Raw genomic sequence first — 19061 nt, forward strand, 5'->3', positions numbered from 1 at the left:
AACATGACAATGACCCTAAACATACCAGTAAATCCACCAAGGAATGACTGAAAAGAAAGAAATTGAGGGTTCTGGAATGGCCAAGTCAAAGCCCGGATCTAAATCCCATCGAGACGTTGTGTGGGGATTTGAAACGAGCTGTGCATGCAAGAAACCCCTCAAACATCGCACAGCTGAAAGAATTCTGCTTGGAGGAGTGGGCAAAAATTTCTCCCAGTCGATGTCAGAGACTGGTAGACAGTTATAAGAAACGCCGACTTGAGGTTGTTTCTGCCAAAGGGGGCAATGCCACCTATTAGAGCTAAGGGTGTACTTACTTTTCCTACATGCGAAATTTGCATTGATGTTTATTTAAATTATACAATGGACTACAAAATGTAAATGTTTCATGATATTTGTTATATTATATCACCTTTATCTATCAATATTGTTGAAATGAAGATCAAATAGCTGTATGTTGAAATATGTTGAAAAAGTCAAAACTTTACATGGGGTGTACTTACTTTTTCACGTGACTGTACGTCTACATCGTTGCACATAGCATCGCCATACTTTACACACTTATTTGCCTTGCCCTGGAATGAACTATGCCCAATTTTTAACTCTCTAGGCCCAAGGTCAAGCTCCAGGTCACCCAAAACGTGAAATCAGGGTGGTCGAGTTTTCATTTAAAATATATTTCATACCACTATAACTCTAAAAGTACAAGAGATATGCATACACTTACTGTTACTGACTGTTACGTGGTCCCCTCGGTGACTACCGGGTCTCGGTGACCCCCGGACCGTGAGAGGAACTTCGCCAGAAAGTTGTATCACATATGCGCTTTCGCCACGCAATCCATATGAATTCCACCCAAGAGAAAACTGAGTTTCAATGATATATTTCAAGGGTAATGATACCATACACGTTCAATGCTACAATCAAGGATATTTTCCCCGAGCAATCCACCATCAACAATTCACAATCCACAATCCATCCCCTAGATGATTAAGATGGCCATCTTATATATGTGTGTCCCCTTTTGTACTCACGACCCCCTTTTGGTCTCTGTCCCTCACAATGTCTCTGGGCCCCTCCTGACCAAGATGATGGTCGGCGTCGCCGCACTCGGGCAGTTGAACGAACCCCGGGTGGACGTGTTTCCACCGGGCATGTATCGTACCGGGAACCACGACTGCAGCCCCCTCGTGGCCACGCGAAGCGGGTACGGTAAAGCAAGCAAAAGCCCCACGCCGCTTGCAACGCGTGTTAGGCCCCAACGTGCGACCCGTACGCGTCTTTGTATACGGTGCCGCGAACGGTGCCAGACGCTGGGTCGGTGCACGGCCCCACGGCAACTTGACGTCTCCACCGGGTAGGTACACGTCCCGGTAACTCCTCTCACCAGACGGGCTTGGGAACGCCGCTTTTCCACGCGGCGCAAGATCGATCCCACCTTTCGTCGGAGCGGGGCGAGGAAGAAGAATCCTCGTCGCTTTTCTTCCTCGTGTCTTTTCCTCTTCCGTTTCCGGTCTCTTTTTCAGAAGGGCTCCTGACCCTCCAACCACAACAACCCTTAATCTACTACACATTGATAAGCAAAGACCTGAATGGTAATTCACATACATTCCCATAAATATGTAACACTCCCCCCCTTCAAGAAAGAAAGTTTGAACCCAGCGAAAACTTTCTTTGCCGGCCAATTTGGATAAACAAACCAGATAACTCAACCCCCCCACATTATCAGTTCCCCCCGGGCACAGTTATCACTTAAAAATAAAGCAACAAAATTTCACACAACCCCCAGAGATTTTCAAAGGTAATTCACTCTGGACAAAGCACCAGCCACGACATTGTCCCTGCCCTTTACATGTTCAATTTCCCATTGGACTCCTGCCAAGCCAAACTCCATCTCATGACCCTCTGACTGACTGTCAGTTTCTTGTGAATGAAGGTTAAGGGGTTGATCAAAGATCCAAAGTTAAGCAACTCGATAGCACTTTTTCCGGGAGGCCAAGCCGAGTATTCACAACATGGATGCCTTTAGGAACGTGGAGGTCACGGTTAGTCCGTGCAGGAAAGTTCTCTACATGGGCGCCTTGAGGAACGTGGAGTTCACGGTTAGTCCGTGCATGAAAGTTCACTACCTGGACGCCTTTAGGAACGTGGCGTTCACGGTTAATCCGTGTAGGAATCTTGGCTCGGCGGTTCCGCCGCATTCAGTGCTTCAGCTTTTCAGAACTTCCCTAATAATTATGGTGGGACAGCTTGTCACTGTAGTCCCATGAATAGCGGTCTCCTTCTCGGCCACTACTTTGACAATCCTTCCTTCGGGGGCTGCCGTAACTCAGGGAGCCTCCATAATAATATTGATTGCGGCCACCACCAAAACTACCGCCCAGTTGTACTCTCCTGTAGACCTCTCGACGCCTACGAAATGCCTTCCCTACTGTTATGGTCCGACCCTCCAAATCCTTGCCATTCCAATTCTTCTCTGCCTCTCTGGCGTCTTTTGTGCTTGCAAACGTGACAAAGCCGAACCCTCTTGACTGTTGCGTTTCCCTGTCTCTTACCAACCGCACTTCCACCAGCGGCCCATATCTGTTGAAGACAGAGGTCAGAACTTCTTCCTCTGTTTTGAAGTTCAGTCCCCCTACAAATAACTTGGTACTTGTGTCGCCATCCCGAGCTGGTGGGGTGTTATTTTCCCTGCTGGGCTCTTTACCAACCCTCCGGTTACCATAAACTTGACCCCCGGCCAAATCATTCCCGATAACCACAGATACACCCTCTACAGGAAGTGTGGCTTGTAAACCGACGGTGACCGGTCCTGACACCAAATCGGACTCCAAATGGATGACATGAAGTGGAGCACTAACACCGCCCCCGATCCCCTGTAAACGAACACTATCCCCCGTTGCCGTCTCCTCGGACCATGGCAAAATGCCTTCAAGCATTAAAGATTGATGTGCTCCTGTGTCCCTCAATATCCTAACCGGTCTCCGGTTAGTCGAGGCTCCATCCAGTGACACAAACCCCTCTGAAATAAATGGTTGGTAACCCTTTTGATGGCGATTTCTCACAATGGCCCTTGCATTTGGAGTCGTAATAGTCGGACTCCGCTCTGGGTCTTCCCTTTTCATGCGGTAACAACTGGACATCAAGTGTCCAGGTTTCTTGCAAAAAGCGCAAGTGGGCCCGGAGGAAAAACTCGTGGTCTGCCTTGGGCCCCCCGAAATATAAGTTTGTCTTGGGCCCGCATCCCTCTGATTTCGAACAGGTGGGGTATCCGCGTTGTCCCCATAATCCTCTCGAGGTCGCCGCCATGTATTGTCGTTCTCCGCACCTGCTGTTCCCCCCCTCCCCTGCGGAGATCTAGGCGAGGAGTTAGGTTAGTGGACCCCTATTCGGTGGGTTAAGGCATAATCATCTGCCATGGGGGCTGCGTCCCACAACTTTGGTACTTTCTTTTCCTGCAGGTACACTTTGATGTCCTCGTGGACACACTGCTGAAATTCCTCCACCAGGATCAAGTCACGCAATGTTTCGAAGTCTTTCCCGACTCCTTTTGACTCACACCACCGATCAAACATGTTTTCTTTCACTCTGGCAAACTCCACATGGGTCTCACTCTCCCTCTTCCTGGCATTCCTGAATTTTTGCCTGTAAGCTTCCGGAACCAACTCATAGGCTTTGAGGATGTGCTTCTTCAGTACCTCATAATCTGCACATTGGTCCATTGGTAGCGCCGAATAAATCTCTTGAGCTTTTCCCACCAGCACACTTTGCACGAGTATGGTCCAGGCCTCCTCCGGCCAGTTTAATTGTCGAGCCACTTTCTCAAAGTGTGGAAAAAATTTCGCGACTCCCTTTTCACTGAACGGTGGAACCAGCCTCACATGTCTGCCCACATCCCAGGTTTTCTGGTTAGGTGTCGACCCCGTCAGCAAGGGTGGTGCCTCTCCCCGTTCTCTCATTAACTCCAGCTCCTTGAATTTAATTTCTTGCTGAAGCTCCATGTCACGTTCCTTTAATTCCCTTTCCGCTTTTCTCTCCTCTGCTTCGAGTTCCCTTGTTTTCATCCTTTCTAACCTTTCCTGGAGTTCTCGTTCCCCTCTCCTTTCTTCTTCTGCTCTTTCCTTTTCTGCTTTCCTTTCTTCTTCTGCTAACCTTTCCTGGAGTTCTCGTTCCACTCTCCTTTCCTCTGCTTGTTTCTCTTCTCTCCTCTCTTCTGCTTTCCTTTCTTCTTCTTTGATCCGTTCCTGGCTCCGTAATTGCAACTCCAGTTTCCGGAGCTCAACGTCTTCTGGTTCTTCGGGTAGCCACTCCCAGGCTAACTCGTCCCATGTTCCTAATCCCACCATAGATTGTATCACCGTGGTCTGCAACTCTGCCTTCCTCAACTTAGTTCGGACCTCCAAGTTAAAATGTTTGGCCAATTTCAAGAGGTCCGACTTTAGTAACGCTCGGAACTGTGCCTCACTCGGTGTTACCGCAAAGTTCTGTGCCACAAACGCCATGGTGACTATCGTTAACACCTGTTAACCTTCACCCAAGACTTTACCCCAATTTCCCCCAAAAATTTACCAATTAATACTTAATTAATAAATTTTAATTAATAAAAATATTATTTTATTATTTTATACAAATACAATTTTAGATCCCGGACGTAGACCCAATTGCGAATCCGCAAATCGTAATTTGGACGAGCCCCCAATTCTGTTATGTGGTCCCCTCGGTGACTACCGGGTCTCGGTGACCCCCGGACCGTGAGAGGAACTTCGCCAGAAAGTTGTATCACATATGCGCTTTCGCCACGCAATCCATATGAATTCCACCCAAGAGAAAACTGAGTTTCAATGATATATTTCAAGGGTAATGATACCATACACGTTCAATGCTACAATCAAGGATATTTTCCCCGAGCAATCCACCATCAACAATTCACAATCCACAATCCATCCCCTAGATGATTAAGATGGCCATCTTATATATGTGTGTCCCCTTTTGTACTCACGACCCCCTTTTGGTCTCTGTCCCTCACAATGTCTCTGGGCCCCTCCTGACCAAGATGATGGTCGGCGTCGCCGCACTCGGGCGGTTGAACGAACCCCGGGTGGACGTGTTTCCACCGGGCATGTATCGTACCGGGAACCACGACTGCAGCCCCCTCGTGGCCACGCGAAGCGGGTACGGTAAAGCAAGCAAAAGCCCCACGCCGCTTGCAACGCGTGTTAGGCCCCAACGTGCGACCCGTACGCGTCTTTGTAGACGGTGCCGCGAACGGTGCCAGACGCTGGGTCGGTGCACGGCCCCACGGCAACTTGACGTCTCCACCGGGTAGGTACACGTCCCGGTAACTCCTCTCGCCAGACGGGCTTGGGAACGCCGCTTTTCCACGCGGCGCAAGATCGATCCCACCTTTCGTCGGAGCGGGGCGAGGAAGAAGAATCCTCGTCGCTTTTCTTCCTCGTGTCTTTTCCTCTTCCGTTTCCGGTCTCTTTTTCAGAAGGGCTCCTGACCCTCCAACCACAACAACCCTTAATCTACTACACATTGATAAGCAAAGACCTGAATGGTAATTCACATACATTCCCATAAATATGTAACACTGACATATAGGAAGTCACATACGACATTTCATTTGGCACCATGACCTTTGACCTTGAGTGACATTGAAAGGTCAAATTCAAGGTCAAAAATTATTATTTTACAAATAACTGTCAAAGTACATTACGGCAAGTCCTCGGTCTCTGACCGATTTCTAGTCTGTTTGTCTGTTTGTTTGTCCGCACAGAATAAATATGATACGATTGAGAAGGAAATTTTCACCATAGGTGCAACTCCACCTGGACATTTCTTTAATGATAATTATGACGTCATAGGTCACGTGGTTCGGCCGCCATCTTGGAAAAGTCGAAAACCTTTGCACCTCTATATCTCCGAAAGTACTGAATAGAAAAAATTCAGACATGGCTCATTGTGAAGAACTCTCCATGGGGAATAAAATATGTTAATGATGATGTCATATTTCGACAAGTACAAAACTTCATCCAATCAAGATGAAATTTCTTGAGCAAAATCTCGGAATAAATTAGTTTAGAAAAAAATATAATGATGACGTCATTGGTCACGTGGTTCGGCCGCCATATTTGTTTTAACACAAAAGCTTTTGAAAACCACTGAAAAAAACTATGAGGACTTCGACCTTTGCCCCCAAAATCTAATCAGGTAATCTTTACATCATCATACATATGTATACCAAGTTTGCATTCGACCCCTCCTGTCATTCTCAAGTCATAGACATATTACAGACATTGACCTTTAACTTTAAGTTTGACTTTTTCACTTTTATTTAACTTTTTTTGACCTTTGACCTTTAACTTCTTGACTGCAAAACCTAATCAGTTCATCTTTACATTATTCTACATAAGTGTATCAAATTTTGTCAGAATCACATCACTGGTTCATAAATTTATCGCGGTAACAGTATTTTTACCTAACATGACCTCTCACCTTTGGCCTTTGACCTCGTGACCACAAAATCGAATCAGTTCACCTTTACCAAGATCCCTTCAGCCGTTCTCAAGTTATCGCGGAAACGTAAACCTATCACAGACGGACGGACGGACGGACAACCTGAAAACATAATGCCTCTGGCGACTTCGTCAACGGGGACATAAAAATGTTTCTGTAATGAATTTATAATCATAAATATATGTGATACACATACATACAATGAGAAGTACTTTGACAGGAATACTGGAATAATAGACAGGAATACTCGGTATTGAAGGAGCTGTGCTCCTACGCGAGTCGAAAGGATTGACGCGACAAATGACGGGAATTCGTCCGAGTTTCTTTATTGAGCAAAACCAAAACTCGGGTACTCTGAAAAGCCCGTTTATCGGGCAGCAATATATATATGCAATCAAACACGTCATGCCGGAGCGTTTGCCCGGGAAAGGCGAGACTGGGCGTGCCCGGGCGGCCTGGGCGAGCCCGGGAAAGGCGAGTCTGGACATGCCCGGGAAAGGCGAGACCGGGCGTGCCCGGGCGGCCTGGGCGAGCCCGGGAAAGGCGAGTCTGGACATGCCCGGGAAAGGCGAGACCGGGCGGCCTGGGCGAGCCCGGGAAAGGCGAGTCTGGGCATGCCCGGGAAAGGCGAGACCGGGCGGCCTGGGCGAGCCCGGGAAAGGCGAGTCTGGACATGCCCGGGAAAGGCGAGACCGGGCGTGCCCGGGCGGCCTGGGCGAGCCCGGTAAAGGCGAGTCTGGGCATGCCCGGGAAAGGCGAGACCGGGCGTGCCCGGGCGGCCTGGGCGAGCCCGGTACAGTGATCGCTCCCTGGTTGCGTCTTCGGCAGGTGTAAGGCGATTGTGTATGCTCAGCGGCAACCGCGACAGTATATTATTATGTGTTTCTCCAGGATACAACAGGGATCATCTAGATTCTAGTCAGGTGTACCAGATACATTGAGCCGACAAAGCAAAAGACTCTGCCAATCCGTTTGGCCATTAATAAAATTAACGGGTTGAACAATCTGAAGTCTCCCGTAATTATTTGCTTCAGCCGGTGCTAAGCCGAGTCGAGTGGCATATATAGAGTCTCGTGGATCTGAAAACGCTATTTAACCCAAAAGAGGAAGAGGAATCCTGATGTTCACTTTTAGTTTTGCACTGTAATGTGTCGGCGGCATACAAATTGTTGACGTCACAAACAATCTTCTTACCCAGAGGAAGAAGAATGATGTGCGTAAACAGGAAGTAGTCAATAACGATTAAGAACTTCCGGGTGATCTTCTTGAAAGCTTGTGCTGTAACAAAGATAACGGTTCATGTGATCGAATCGGATCTCATCTGAAGAGGTTTGTTCGGAGATTCTCATTTTATTATTAACACTGAGAGAGATGTAAAACTTTTATGTAAAGACAAAATAATTCTCTGTTCGTTGATGACGGGAATGAAGATAAGTTAAACAAGTTTTTATTAAATGTATGTTGAGGTATTTGATTGTTCATTTAATGAGGTGTTTTTCACTCGTTTTATTTTATTCACTGCATTGTTTTATATACACGTGTCACGTCATCACAAAACTTCGTACATCGATGGTGAAACCTCATTCTTCCTTTTAAATACAAACCAGGCAGAAAGTTTTTATAATCAACTTGTAGACCCAATGTCACCTCTAAATCAGTAAATGAGGAGGTTGAAGGAGCTGTGCTCCAACGCGAGTCGAAAGGATTGACGCGACCAAAGACGGAAATTCGTCTGAGTTGCTTTATTGCACGTATCAAACTCGGGTACTCTGTAAAGCCCGTTAATCGGGCAGCAATATATATACACATCATGCCGGAGCGTTTGCCCGGGAAAGGCGAGTCTGGACATGCCCGGTCGTCCTGGGCGAGCCCTGGAAAGGCGAGAGCGGGCATGCCCGGGCGTCCTAGGCGAGCCCTGGAAAGGCGAGGCTGGGCGTGCCCGGGCGTCCTGGGCGAGTCTAGGAAAGGCGAGTCTGGACATGCCTGGGCGTCCTGGGCGAGCCCTGGAAAGGCGAGAGCGGGCATGCCCGGGTGTCCTGGGCGAGCCCTGGAACGGCGAGTCTGGGCATGCCCGGGAAAGACGAGACCGGGCGTGCCCGGGCGGCTCGGGCGAGCCTGGGAACGGCGAGTCCGGGCGTGCCCGAGAGAGGCGCGTCTGGGCCTGTCCGGGCGGCCTGGACGAGCCCGGCATGGTGATCGCTCCCTGGCCGCGTCCTCGGTAGGTGCAAGGCGATTGTGTATACCCAGCGGTAACCGCTACACACGCCCCTCCAGAATCGACTTGCACCGGCAGGGTCAATTTAAGGGGGGTCCTGATGACCCGGCCGAAGCGACCCCTGTAGGGTCTTGGGGGGGGGGGGGTCCGGTGTGGTGGTGGGTGGTCGAGCGGGGGGAACTGTGGACGGGGGGCGGCCTCGCCGCGGAGGAAGGGCCAACCGTGGTGGTTGGTCGACGTCCACGTGCGCCGGTTTGAGGTGGTCCACCGAAATCCGGTCCGACCTGCCGCCGATGTCGATGACGAACGACTTGTCGTCCCGTCGCAGGACCCGGAAGGGCCCGTCGTACGGCGGCCGGAGTGGCCCCCGGTGTGCGTCATGACTCATGACGCACAAAAACATACTCCGCTGTGCGAAGCGCTGGGGGGACGTAGGACTGGGGGCCACCGTGGCAGGACGTTGGCACGGGGGCAAAACATCGGGCGGCCTCCTGGAGGTCCGAGCGCTGGCGAGCTGCGGACCACGGCCTGGTAGAGTCGGGCACGAACTCGCCCGGGACGCGGAACGGCTGGCCGTAGACGACCTCGGCGGTGGACGCCTGGAGGTCCTCCTTGGGGACCGTGCGGAGGCCCAAAAGGACCCACGGCAGCCGTTCGGCCCAACCGTCGTCCTGAAGGCCGGCCATGAGCGCGGCCTTCATGGAGCGGTGAAAACGCTCGCACACCCCATTGGCTTGGGGGTCGTAGGCCGCGGTACAGTGGAGCTGGACTCCCAGGTTGCGGGCGACTGCGCCCCACAGCTTGGAGGTGAACTGCGGACCGCGGTCCGAAGAGATGTCCGCCGGTGCGCCGAAACGGGCGACCCAGGTGGCGATGAAAGCCTGTGCCACGTCGGCGGTGGTGGTGGAAATGAGGGGAACGGCCTCCGGCCACCTGGTGGTCCTGTCCACCATGGTGAGCAGGTGTGTGAAACCCCGCGATGGGGGAAGGGGGCCCACCAGGTCCACGTTGACGTGGTCCAAACACCGTTCGGGCACGGTGAAAGGTGCCAGCGGGGCCTGGTTGTGGCGGTGGACCTTGGCCCGCTGGCAGGCCGTGCAGGCGTTGGCCCAATCGCGGACGTCCCGTCGAAGGCCGTGCCAGACGAAACGCGCCAACACCAGCTTCTGGGAAGCTTTCCGGCCCGGGTGAGAAAGGCCGTGGATGGAGGCGAAGATGCGGCGCTGCCAGGTAACGGGCACGATGGGGCGAGGCTGGCCTTGGGAGACGTCGCAGAGCAGGACAGTGTCCGCGAAGGGGACGTCGGCCAGGCGGAGGCCCGTGTCCGCCGCCCGGAGGGCCTGCACCGTGGTGTCGGTGGTCTGGTCGGCCGCCATGAGCGCGAAGTCCACGCCGAGGTGGACCGCGTTCGCGCTGGCCCGAGAAAGACAGTCGGCTACGGCGTTGTCTTTGCCAGCGACGTGCCGGATGTCCGTGGTAAATTCCGACTCGGCGGAGAGGTGGCGCTGCTGGCGGGCCGACCACGGCTCCGTGACTTTGGCCATTGCGTAAACGAACGGCTTGTGGTCGACGAAAGCCGTGAACGGGCGGCCCTCCAGGAGGTGCCGGAAATGGCGAACGTCCAGGAATAGACCGAGGAGCTCGCGGTCAAACGTGCTGTATTTTAACTCGTTCGGCCGGAATTGCCGGCTGAAAAAAGCGAGTGGCTGCCACACCCCGTTCACCCATTGTTCGTGTACGGCGCCCACCGCGTAGTCGGAGGCGTCCATAGTGAGGGCGATGGGAGCGTCGAGCACCGGGTGAGGCAGCAGCGTTGCGTCGGCGAGGGCCCGCTTTGCGCTCGTGAATGTCGCGTCCATGGCCGCAGACCAGACGATGTCATGCTTGGCCGGCTTGCCGCGGAGGGCTTCGTAAAGGGGCCGCATGAGCTGAGCAGCGGGGGGCACGAATCGGTGATAAAAATTCACCATGCCGAGGATCTCCTGCAGGGCCTTGATGGAGCGGGGATGCGGGAACTTGGTGATGGCCTCAACCTTGGTCGGCAGCGGCACGGCCCCGTTCTTGGTGATGCGGTGGCCCAAAAAGTCAACGGCCGTCGTACCGAAGTGGCATTTGGCCGGGTTGACGATTAAGCCGTGCTCGCTGAGGCGTCCGAACAGTGTTCGGAGGTGGAGGAGGTGCTCGGCCCGGGACGTGCTGGCGACGAGGATGTCGTCCAGGTAGACGAAGAGGAATGGCAGGTCGCGCAGCACGCCGTCCATCAAGCGTTAGAACGCCTGGGCCGCGTTCTTGAGGCCAAATGGCATCCTCAAAAATTCGAACAGGCCGAACGGCGTGATGACGGCCGTTTTTGGGACGTCGGCCGGCCTGACAGGTACCTGGTGGTATCCCCGTATCAGGTCAATTTTTGAAAAAATGACCTGTCCCGCCAAACGGGCGGAAAAGTCTTGGATGTGCGGGATCGGATACCTGTCGGGGGTGGTAGCATCGTTGAGCCGGCGGTAGTCGCCACATGGGCGCCAGCCGCCCCCCGGCTTTGGCGCGATGTGCAGTGGTGAGGCCCACGCGCTATCGGAGCGCCGCACGATGCCGAGGCGCTCCAACGCGTCAAACTCGGCTTTGGCCACGGCGAGCTTGGCCGGGTCGAGGCGGCGGGCTCTGGCGTAGACCGGCGGGCCCGTAGTTGGTATGTGGTGCTCGATACCACGTCTCACTGCGACGGCCGAAAACGTCGGCCGCGTAAGGGCCGGGAATTCCGCGAGCAGGCGAGCGAACTCGTTCACCGCCGGGAGGGCGCATGCTAGTTCGGTCGGCGCGGAGCTGCGCATCGTACATGCCAGGGAGCTGAAGGTCTCGGCGTTGACAAGGCGACGCCGTTTGACGTCGACCAGCAGCCCATGTGCGCAGAGGAAGTCGGCGCCCAGCAAAGCCATGGGCACGCTCGCCGTCACAAAGGTCCAGTTAAAGCGCTGGCTGCCGAAGCAGAGGGTGACGTTGCGCGGGCCGAAAGTGTGTATGGCCGATCCATTGGCAGCGACCAAGGAGGGGCCGCAAACGGCGGTCTGCTTGTCCTGCTCGGAGGCGGGTATGACGCTCAGTTGGGTGCCGGTGTCGCAAAGGAAACGCCGCCCGGACGCTTTGTCCTTAATAAAAAGCAAGTTGCCTGAGTGGCCGGCGCTCATGGCTGGTAATGAACACCGGCCCGGTCGTTTCCCGACTTGCCGAAAGTGCACGGGGGTTGGCACGTCCGAGCCTTCCGTCCGAACCTGGCGTGGTAATAACACCACGCCTGGTCAGGCGGAGGCCCCGGCCGTCGTGTTGGAAGCGGTCGGCGCGGCGTGGCGGCCGCCAGTTGCACCGGCAGTTCGGCCTCCAACCGCACAGGCCGCTCGGGCGCCATGGGGGTCGCCTCGGACGGCGGCGGGCTCCAGGTAGCCGCCCCGATGTTCTGGCCTGCCGAGGAGATCTTGTCGGCTTCCCTGGCGAGGGCGCGGGGATCCGCGATCTGCGTGCCTGCCAGGGCGAGGCGTACTTGGTTAGGCAGCTGGCGGAGGAACAGCTCTCGGAACAGAAAATCCGGAGAGTGCTCACCGAGCAGCGAGAGCATGTAGTCCATTCGCTCGGACGGGCACGTGTCGCCGAGCTCGGGCAGGTCGAGCAGGCGTCGTGCGCGTTCCGCCGGTGAGAGGGCGAAAGCGTCGAGGAGGAGCGTCTTGATCGCGCCATACTTGTCAGCGGCTGGTGGGCGCTGGAGGAGGCTCAGGGCGCGGGTCGCGGTGGCGGAGCCGAGCGCTGCTACCACATGGTGGAAGCGGGTGTCGTCGGCGGTGATGCCTCGCAGGGCAAACTGGGAGTCCGCCTGGGTGAACCAAATCGCCGCGTGAGCCTCCCAGAAGGTAGGCAGTTTAAGGGCAACTGCCGTGTCCATGTCGTGGGTCACCAATGAAGGAGCTGTGCTCCAACGCGAGTCGATAGGATTGACGCGACCAAAGACGGAAATTCGTCCGTGTTGCTTTATTGCACGTATCAAACGGGTACTCTGAAAAGCCCGTTTATCGGGCAGCAATATATATAGTATATACACATCATGCCGGAGCGTTTGCCCGGGAAAGGCGAGAGCGGGCGTGCCCGGGCGTCTTGGGCGAGCCCTGGAAAGGCGAGTCTGGACATGCCCGGGCGTCCTGGGCGAGCCCTGGAAAGGCGAGAGCGGGCATGCCCGGGCGTCCTAGGCGAGCCCTGGAAAGGCGAGGCTGGGCGTGCCCGGGCGTCCTGGGCGAGTCCTGGAAAGGTGAGTCTGGACATGCCCGGGCGTCATGGGCGAGCCCTGGAAAGGCGAGAGCGGGCGTGCCCGGGCGGCTCGGGCGAGCCTGGGAACGGCGAGTCCGGGCATGCCCGGGAGAAGCGCGTCTGGGCCTGTCCGGGCGGCCTGGATGAGCCCGGCATGGTAATCGCTCCCTGGCCACGTCCTCGGTAGGTGCAAGGCGATTGTGTATACCCAGCGGTAACCGCTACAAGGTGTTATTAAGCTTGTAGATGATGGGTGAGGGATCTGTAGCGTTGGGACCGACACTTTAATTTCGTACCATCTGCTACATCCAAAACTATTGTTGGAGAATCTTCTCTAAAAAGTCGTTTAGGCTACATGTTATTATTAGAACCTACCTGGTCTGCTCATTGTCGACGCAGGTATCTCTTTTCAGTACTCCAGATCAAGGCAAAAGCAAAAAATAGGACTGTGGGTCCTGAAGCTCACCTGGATCAGGAGCAACAGTCACTCAAACCCCTCGGTGACCCTTTTAGACCCAGATTTTTCGCTTACCTGGAACGAAGTTCAGGTGAGGTTATGCGATGGCGCGTTGTCAGTCCGTCCGTAAACACTTGAAACTTCTTCTCCAAAACCGCTGAAGGGATTGTGACCAAATTTGGTACAAATGATATTTGTTGTGATATAACAAAGTTTGTTCACGGCATTAAAAAAAATAGGTGTTTTTTTGTTTGTTCAAAGTCTAATGATTATGTGAGTAAGATTCTACATCTACATGCTGCACTGTATCCTAGCAACCATTGAAATAGATTTCAAATACTTTCAGTCAGTGTAGTGTACGGTTTATTCCACCAGGTGAGTGCCGGAGGTATTGCCCCTATGTTTTTACATGCCGTGAGCAAACTTTGGTACATCACAGGTGATGAAGGTTGTGGTGGTTTTATCGAAATAGTGTGTGTCGTTTCAGGGGAAAAAGCAAATTACTATTTTTCGGTCGGTGGGGGGGGGGGGGGGGGCGGGGGGGGGGGGGTCGAACCCGGATGCACTGTGACCCCACTAAAACCCCTTAGACCCCGAGTTTTTGAAAAGAGAGCAAATACCTATTTTCAAACCCTTCCCTCACACTTCCCCCATCCCATCCCCTCACCTATCCCCTCCCCCATCACGTCCCCTCCCCCCATCCCCCCTCATCCCCTCACCCCATCCCTCCTCATCCCCTCCCCCATTCCCTCCTCCCATCCCCCCTCATCCCCTCGCCCATTCCCTCCCCCAATCCCCTCGCCCATTCCCTCCCCCCACCCCCATATCCTCCCCCCATATCCTCCCCCCATATCCTCCCCCTATCCCTTCCCCCGATCCCCTCCCCCCATTCCCTCCCCCAATCCCCTCGCCCATTCCCTCCCCCCATCCCCACCCCCATCCCCTCCCCCATCCCCTCCCCCATCCCCACCCCCATCCCCTCCCCCATCCCCTCCCCCACCCCCATCCCCTCCCGCCATATCCTCCCCCCATGTCCTCCCCCCATATTCTCCCCCTATCCCTTCCCCCGATCCCCTCCCCCCATTCCCTCCCCCATTCCCTCCCCCCATCCCCTACCCCATTCCCTCCCCCATTCCCTCCCCCATTCCCTCCCCCATTCCCTCCCCCATCCCATTCCCTCCCCCATTCCCTCCCCCATCCCCTCCCCTCCCCCATCCCATCCCCTCCCCCCATTCCCTCCCTCCATCCCCTCCCTCCATCCCATCCCCTCCCCCATCCCTTCCCCTATCCCCATTTCCTCCCCCATCCCCTCCCCCATCGCCTCCCCCATCCCCTCCCCCATCGCCTCCCCCATCCCCTCCCTTTCCCCATCCATCTCCTCCCCCCATTCCTTCCCCCATCCCCTCTCCTCATCCCTTCTCAACCTCTCTCCCCATCCCCTCCCCCATTCCCTCGCCCATGCCCTCCCCTCCCATCCCCTCCCCCTCTCCCGACATCGGCGTCCACATCACCGAGGATCTCACTTGGAACGAGCACACCAGTCAAGTGGTGAAAAAGGCTCAGCAACGCCTCTTCCACCTCAGACGGCTGAATAAGTTCGGCATGGGCCGAATATCCTATGGGCCTTCTAACAGAGGCGCAAAAGAGAGCATCCTGACTGGTATGGGAACTGCACTGCCCTCAACCGCAAAGCGCTGAGGAGCGTCGTACGGTCAGCCCAGCGCATCAGTGAATGTGAGCTTCCCTCCATCCAGGATATACTATACGTATACATCCAGGATATACATCCAGGATATCCAGGATATACGTATACAATGGACAGTGTGTCAGAAAAGCCCGTAGGATTATTTAAAATCCCAACCACCCCAACCACGGACTGTTTCAGCTGCTACTGTCTGGCAAACGGTATCGCAGCCTCAAGCCCCGAACTAACAGGCTAAGAGACAGTTTTTTCATAAGGCAACCAGGCTCATGAACAATGAACACTGATTGCTGGTGACCTGTTGCCTGTTTGACTGCTACACACTACTTATATTTCTATTACTGCCGCTGTTATCACTTTATTATCACTGTTCATCACTTTATTATTTCTGCTACTTATCTATACTAGGGCATTGCCCGTACGTGGGTGCCCGTTCCTTGCCAAAAAAAAAAAAAAAACGCTACCCGTACGCTCTACCCCGCCCGTACGCCCGTAAACAAAAATAACAACGCTCTTCGCTTCCGCCCTTCGCTCTGACTGAATTGGGAGAAATAATGCGCATAAGAAATCGAATTACGTACCGTAATGGCGGTCAGCTCGTAACGCGCACACTGTCCGGAAGTTCGCATATCGCATATCTATCTATCTATCTATTAATGCCCATTTATTCAATTATCGCCAACGTATTTTGGCTTTTTGCAATTTAATCGCAAGGAAAAGTAGAAAGAGAAGAGGGAAAAAAAGAAAAGCCTTGCCTTGCTGCAAACAGCTGCTGCAAACAACAACAACATGGAAGGCTGCACTGTCCGGAAGTTGGCATATCGCAGTTACGATTATTTTAGTGTTAATGGCCAATTATTCAATTAGCGCCAACGTATTTTGGCTGTTTGCAATTTAATCGCAAGGAAAAGTAGAAAGAGAAGAGGGAAAAAAAGAAAAGCCTTGCATTAACGCATTAACGCTTGCATTGCATTAACGGTTCGGCACACGTGATAGCTCGCTGCTCTCTGATTGGTTGAAGCGTTTTTTGGACATAGCTCGGTAGGTACTTGTCCGATTAATTACAAACCTTGAAAAGGCACATCCTCGGGTCCCCAGCAATATACCTGGCAAGTTTCAAGTATATCGGACCCGTGGTTGTCGAGAAACAGCGGTCACAGACAAACACACAGACACACAGACAGACACACAGAGATTACTGGCATTATAGATAGATAATAATAGCGTAAGGACTCGACTTTGTTATCCCTTTTACGCCGCACCCAGTGACCCGATGCCCACGGCACTAATGGATTTACGATCTACGAACCGCGCTCTTTGTTTATCACGTACAGCCATACTCGAAAAATCTGAATTAGCCGACGTTGGGGCCCAAAAGCATCCGATTAACTGCCGATACGACGCCATCTTACGACGCCATCGTATTGGCGTCTGCTGGGCGAAGGCGAAGCAAGCCGTCCGCTGATTGGACAGGCGAAGGCGACAGCAAGCCATCCACTGAGTGGACAATCCCAGAGTGGTGCTATGCCGATTCCTATTCTGAATCCATTCATTTTTCAAAAGTATATCGTAGCGTTGTCATTTAAGTAGATTGCAATAAATACGTTGTTCATATACGCACTCTTCATTCTCATCTTTCTTCCTAACTCTTTCTCGGACAAGCAAATCCCCTATGCCATCCATAATGGTACACTCTATCCATACACCACATCCTCCCTTCCGTGGATGTTCCACGGGTTTCGGCTAGTTATTATTATTGCTGCTATTGACCATTATTATTCTCTACTTACTACTATTATTATTATTATTATTATTATTATTATTATGTTATTGCCACTATCACTTTATTAATGAAAAACTGCTACTTATTATGATTAGAGCTGCTACTTAGTTTTTATTCTTCTTATATATTGTTATTATTGGTGCTATTTCTTGTTTTATATTGTTATTTATTTATTGTTACTGCAAAGTCGAGGAGCCAATACTTAAGAATTTTACTGCCTTATATTTGTATGGGACATGTAATAATGAAGACTCTTGAATCTTGAATCTTGAAACATACACACACATAAAGACACACACACATACACACATAAAGACACACACATACACACATAAAGACACACACATACACACACACATACACATAAAGACACACACACACACATACACACATAAAGACACACGTGCACACAAAAAGACACACATATACACATGGACATACACACATAAAGACACACAAACACATACACATATAAAGACATACACACACATATACACACATAAATACACACACAAACACATACACACACATACATACACACAAACATATACATACACATAAACACACACATACACATAAACACACACACACATACACACATTACTAAACACACACACATAAACACACATTACTAAACACACACACACACATACACATAAGCACACACATACACACACATTAATACACACACATACACATAAACAAACACACGCACACACACACATTACTAAACACACACACACACACACATTACTAAACACACACACACACATACACATAAACACACATACACATCTCGTTTTTTTTCATTTCTGTTCCTCACAATTCTATCTCTCTTTTATTCACACACACACACACACACATCTCGTTTTTTAATTTCTGTTCCTCACAATTCTATCTCTCTCTTTTATTCACACACACACACACACACACACACACACACACACACACACACACACACACACACACACACACACACACCTCGTTTTTTCATTTCTGTTCCTCACAATTCTATCTCTCTTTTATTCACACACACACACACACACACACACACACACACACACACACACACACACACACACACACACACACACACACACACACACACACACACACACACAATTTCTGCCACGCTGGTCTGTGTATGACTCTGTGTCTGCCGCCGCCAAGCAAACAACATTCATCCTTCCATGTAACGTCTCCCATCCAAGCACAAACCTAGTTTCTGAGATGACAGGATTATGCGTGTTTGACCTGAAAATTTTAACAAAGTGGAGACTTCTTGGTGCATGTGTCTGAGACAATTGTAGTGAGGGCAAAAAAAACATAGGGGCAATACCACCAGCGCTCACCTGGTAGAAAAAACAGTATACTGCACCGACTAAAGCAGTGGTTCCAAACCTTTTTTTTCTGTCGTTTCCCCCTTCAACCAGTTCAACCGTCCGGATTTCCCCCTTCAACCAGTTCAACCGTCCAGATTTCCCCCTTCAACCAGTTCAACCGTCCGGATTTCCCCCTTCAACCAGTTCAACCGTTCAGATTTCCCCCTTCAACCAGTTCAACCGTCCGGATTTCCCCCTTCAACCAGTTCAACCGTCCGGATTTCCCCCCACCCCTCCCCCCTTATATATATATATATATATATATATATATATATATATATATATATATATATATATAATTATATATATATATATATATATATATATATATACAGTATATATATATATATATATATATATATATATATATATATATATATATATATATATATATATATATACAGACTTGGCATTTAATATGGAATTTTTTTTTTTGTGGGGGTGAACTTACTTTTCAAGTTGACTTAGAACCAAAAGTTCATTGGAATTATGTTGAAATTATTCTAGATTTTGTTAATGTGACCTTTAAAGAAATAAAAACCACATTTGACATTTCGAAGAAAATAAATTGATCCTTGAAAGTGATGTAAACTGATATTGAACTCAATTCACGGACAGTACTGTGTTAAACTTCTGTACGTTTTCCAGAAGTATTTCTTTATTTTGCACATTAGCCAAAATTTTTTTTAACAAATGTTAAATTACAACTGGGATTA

General features: G+C 51.4%; 1 protein-coding gene across 4 annotated transcripts in view; it reads left to right on the forward strand.

The window, feature by feature from the left end:
- Window positions 1–7734: 7734 nt before the first annotated feature.
- The window catches only part of LOC137434370 (uncharacterized), a 30459-nt gene continuing 19132 nt past the window's right edge, over window positions 7735–19061 (forward strand). The window contains exon 1 of one of the 4 annotated variants that reach the window (XM_068127291.2): window positions 7735–7848. The gene's annotated coding sequence lies outside the window, so the exon portion shown is untranslated. Of the gene's footprint in view, window positions 7849–15115; window positions 15213–19061 lie in introns of those variants that run through there. The other 3 variants (XM_068127289.2, XM_068127293.2, XM_078785416.1) reach the window with 3 other exon arrangements.

Source organism: Myxine glutinosa, chromosome 10 (assembly GCF_964187855.1).
Source record: "Myxine glutinosa chromosome 10, kmMyxGlut1.1, whole genome shotgun sequence".
NCBI classification, from domain to species: Eukaryota; Metazoa; Chordata; class Myxini; order Myxiniformes; family Myxinidae; genus Myxine; species Myxine glutinosa.